Here is a 5,310-nt window from a genome sequence, read left to right on the forward strand (position 1 = left end):
ACCGGCGCACAGGGTTCCGCTCCTCCTCTGCTAGTAAAGTCTATGGTTCACGCTGCACTGGCTCCCGCTATTGAGAGGCGGGAGGGGGCAGAAAGAGTGGATAAGTGGATTCTTAGGGATTCAGCTGCAAGGGTGGGTCTGGCCTCCAAACTAGACAGCTCCAGTCTCAGAGGGGCCAGATGGCTCCCCCCCCCCCGAGTTTAGCTCCCATCTGAGAACTTAAATGAAGCTGGCCAGACTTCCAAAAGTTCCCAGCAGCTGTAGAGCCCATGGGACCTGTCAAGTTTTGAAACAAAGCTGTGGTTGCTTTCTCCCATGCTGCCCCACACATGCTTGGGAGAAGCTCCCTGTTAGCATCGCCAAAGCTATCTCATTCGCTGCTGTCAAATCCCTCCTCCAAACTCTCCTTTGCCATGTTGCCTTCAAAAAACTTCACAACCGTTGGATTGCTGGTGTGCTGAGATCACTGCCTGTCAGGCTGACTGTATGCCATAGTTTCCTTGTCACCCCCATCTAGCTGTTGTCTCTTGTCTTCCCGGATAAGTTCCTTGGGGCAGGGTCAGGGACTATCTTTTTGTTCTGGGTTTGTCCAGCACCTAACACAGGGGGGTCCTGGACCATGATTCGGGCTCCTAGGCTCTGTGATAATACAAATAATAAATAATGATTAATAATTAACCCTCTGGGAAATCTGGCCATGCATGCACTGATCTCTACACAGTTTCGATGTTCAGTAACTTCCCATCCCCAAACAGTCGATTTTCTTCTTTTTATTTGTCTGTGGTTTACGTTACCATTATGCTAAAAATGCTATGAGTGGCTGGGCAGGGCAGGGCTATTACCCAATAGCTGCAGGAGAGATCTAGTTTTGTTGGGGAGTGGGGACTCACTGGCTGCAGGATGCTCTCAGGGCTGAAAGCTACTGCCCATGTCCTGCGAGGCACTGTCACATGATGACTTTGCAAATCAACCTCGTGACCTTTGTACACAGATTGAGGATGCCTAGGACATGTGTTCTTGCATTATTTGCATTGCATCATAACAGACAAATGCAACTTGATAATGTCACACCTTACCCTGTTTTGTTGCAATATGCCACTATAATAGCTTATCCCATTGGACAGACTCCAAAATGTGGCAACCTTTACAACCTATGGCCCTGATCTTGGAAGGGGGCTCCACCCACATGCACGGACTCCATTCACACAGAGCTAATTGCAGCATCAGGGCCCCATATGTAGCTCCCACCACCTCCCCATCTAACAGTGTGTGAAATTAACATGTGCATTACAAAAATCTGTAGTCACTTTAGACTTCTTGGTTGTCACTGTGTTGCATACCATGACCACTCAGAATTACATGGCAATAGGAGGGATTGAACTCTGATCTTTCTGCTTTTAAAGAAAAAACACTCAGTGAACCGCCATAAACCACCAGTATAATACAGCTAAAAGTATTGAGCAGTTCTAATTCTATCCGGAAAAGGGCAGTGAACTACATAGTAAGAACAAATACTTAGCATACCTATGCTGTGTTCCACCCAAGAAGCTCAAAGTACTTTACAAAAGTGGATCTATATTATGAAACCATTTTACAGATGACAAAATTGAGGCACAACAACAGAACTCAGCTCTCCTGAGGGCCAGTCCTACGTGCTCACCGCTATACTACACTTCCTTATGCTCTATTTGGTGGTATAGTTTCTTGATACCTGTAATTTACCTTCACTTTATTGGATTCTCCCACAGAGAGTGAGCAAAAGTATGTCACGCAGGCTCTTGGGGCTTTTCAGCATCACTCAAAGACACCCTAATTCTTAATTGTAGAGAACACAGAGGACCCAGTAGCAAATGCTCCATCTTGATCTTCAGCACTGTGTGTTGGCAGAGCATTGGCCCTCCCCATCCAGCATCCTGTCTCCAGCTGTGGCCATCCTTGATGCTTCAGAGAAAGGGCTCACCTCCTCCCCGCCCCCAAGAATACCCATTTGTGCATCAGGGGAAAGGCCTGCCTTTGTTTCAAGTGCAGCTGAGTAGTTGTTCCCAGATGCATCCTCAGTAACAGCTGGCAGCTCAGATGTTGTGTCACCTGGATGTGAGACATGGGACTGAGCATCAGAAAACCTGGGTTCTAGTGTCAGCTCTACCACTGACTTGCTGTGTGACCTCGGATAAGTTGCGTAGGTCCAGATTTTGATACCTTTACTTTGTGGGCTGGCCCCTCCCTCCATGAGTTTCTCTATTGACATCTCTCGGACTAGCTGAGGAGTAATGGCACTCTCCAATATGACTCAGGGTGTGAGAAAGTGGTGCTTGGCCTTTTGGGGACTTCATTTCTTTGTGTGTGAAATGGGAGTAATGATACATAGGAAGGCAAGGGTTGTTGAAAATAATGGACACTAGATAATAATTCCTGTATCTAAGTCCATTACAGCCCTAGTAGCACTGAACATTGTGAGTTCCCCTCTTCAGGTAATTTTAGGGGTGCAGTTGAAACCTCATGCTCCCTTTCTTTTAGAAATGGACACCTCTACATGCATGAGTGTGTGTGTGTAAACACGCACAAATTTCTGTCTTGAAATTTGGGGTCCAACCCTGTTCCCATTTAAAGTCAATGGGAGTTTTGTCATTGACATCAAAGGGGGAAGGATTGGGATGTTTCCTTCCAAAGAATGTTGATGTAGAGTTTTTCTTTAGGGCTAATTTACTGGAATTGAGGTCTTTTTTTTTTCTTTCTTTCTTTCAACCAACTGCACTGACATACTTATTATGAGGAGAAAACCCCAAATAAAGATTTACATAGATTCTACAAAGAGAGATTTTTTAAAAGCTCACATTTTGGCCTCAGTGTCCACTTAAATCAAGATTTTTTATTATTCCATGTGGATAGTGCATCTTTGAATACCAGCTTCTACTTTCATATTGATTTCTGATTGACTGATACATGTTTAACAATCACGGTAGCTTTATTTGTACTGTCTGAGAAATTTTGCTAATTATTTTGTTACAGACAATGGCATTATATCTAGGAAGCACCTTGAGGACAAAGCACAAAGCCAGCAGGTCAGTGATGTCCCCATTGTGATGGCGTGGTGCTGCAGGAAGCTGCATTGCACTGCATGTCACAACGCAGAGCTGATGCAGAGTGCTGCACTTGGAAAAAGCTGAACTGCACGAATCCTGCTGAGGCAACTCAATGGCCTCTTCTGAACATGTGATAATTGAATGCAAAGAAACCTTATGTTAATGCAACATTAAGGAGGAGAATCTAAAAATGCACCAAGGTCAGAAAATAATGAAGCTACGGTCCTCACACCAATGTTAACTGGGCCAAACTGCACAGCTGTGTTATTGTCACTGAGCTGTATTGCAGCAGTGCCTTAGTACAGGATTTTGGATCACAGGCCATGCTGTTAAATGCACACCTCAATGTACTGCACACAAGCAATGTGGCTGAGCTATATCACAGTGTCGTGACAGTTCATTATTCTCCAGCCTCTCTTGCGTTGTTATTCTCCATCTTATTCCGTGAACCAGAAGAGTTTGGTTATTCAGTGTGGGTGAAGTGACAGCTATGTATATCCCTTACCTACCTCACAGGGTGGTGCTGTGAAGCACATTTCATGTTTGTGGGTGCTCTGAGATCCATAAGGAAGGCAATATTGCTATTACTATGGTATTGTTTATCTTACAATAGCATCTAGAGAACCCACCTTGAGATCAGAGCCCCATGGAGCTTGGTGCTGTACATGCACACACAATAAGAGACAGTCCTTACTCCAAAGAGCTTACCATCTAAATAGACAAGACAAACAAAGGGTGGTAGGAGTAGGAGAAGTGACTTGCCCAAGGTCACATGCCTGCTCAGCAGCAGAGCCTAGATCTCCTGAGTCCCAGCCAAGGGCCTTAGCCACTGGACCAGCTTGTGTCTCTTCTTAAGTATGTTACATGAGAGCTGTTGGGTATCAGCCCAGTTCCCCGTGGACAGGAGCACACATCACAAACTACCAGTACATTTACCACTAGTCAGCACCTTCATTTGAAAGTGCAGCAGGAAGGCCATGGATCAAGAGTGTGAGCCTACAAAGTGCTGAGCACCCTCTCAGAGGTGCTGAGAGCCCTAGTCTCCCAGTGATGTTGCGGGCAGTCAGTACCTTGCTGGACTGGGACCTGAGTGAGCCATGGAGAATGAAATCCCCTCTGGGGCCCCTGTAGAACAATCTCTGGCATGGACTCAGGCACATGGATGGCACAGCCTGCGAGAAGCCTGCACTGCTAATGCTCTTGCTGTGTAGGGTCACCAGATGTCCCGATTTTATAGGGACAGTCCTGATTTTTGGGTCTTTTTCTTATATAGGCTCCTATTACCCCCCACCCCCATCCCGATTTTTTAAATTTGCTGTCTGGTCACCCTATTGCTGTACATGGAAAGCTTCAGACTCAAAAAGTGCCAAGCTAGCACTGTTCACAAATACTCAGCTCCACTGGAAAAATTACAGATCTACCCATTAAATAAGGATCACAGAAAGGCACATGGACACTGGCCCAGCTACACCAGGCTGAGTTTAACACTAGATACTTGGGCAAGCTTGGAGGCTTTACTGATTAATTTTCTCAATCCCTCTACTTTGGTGCATTGCATCCACCCTATAAATGATCCCAGGGATTTGGAGACGCACCATGCATGCTGTTGCTTCCACTGAGCCGCTGGGAAAGCAGGACTGTACAGAAGCCAGGATTCTGGAGACCTGTTTGGGGTGTAGTTCAGTGTGGTACACTGCTGGCCCATGCATCTTCAGTCACGGGCCATTTAATACCCAGCTTTATAGCTGGTTGGTGCATTGGCTTTTTCATAAGAAACTATACCCCCACCCCCAAGCTTTGCAGAACAAAAAATGACAGGATGGCATTGGAGGGTGGAAAAATTAAACCATTCAGACCTAAAACCAATTACCAAAGGGGAGTGCAATTATGATGAGAGACAGGGGAGGGATTTTCAAAAGTCGTCTCTGATTTGGGAGCTGCAGGTGCTTAACAGCTCCGAAAACGTGGCCTAAAGTATTTCAGGTTGGGCACCCAAAACCAGAGGCACTCCTGATGGCTGTCTTCTTGGCCTCGACCCCGCCTCTGTGTCTCTGCATCTTCTGTAGATCAAGATAACAGCCACCTTCATAAAACGCTTTCGTGGCTATGCATGAAAAGTAGTTAACGTCTTGCCTCATACCTATCCCCCTGGCCCACCCACCCCCACTCTCTCTGCTTCTTCATTACACCAACATACGGCAGCTTGCCTTAATTAAGAGCCCATTCC

Source organism: Gopherus evgoodei, chromosome 18 (genome assembly GCF_007399415.2).
Source record: "Gopherus evgoodei ecotype Sinaloan lineage chromosome 18, rGopEvg1_v1.p, whole genome shotgun sequence".
Taxonomy (NCBI): Eukaryota; Metazoa; Chordata; order Testudines; family Testudinidae; genus Gopherus; species Gopherus evgoodei.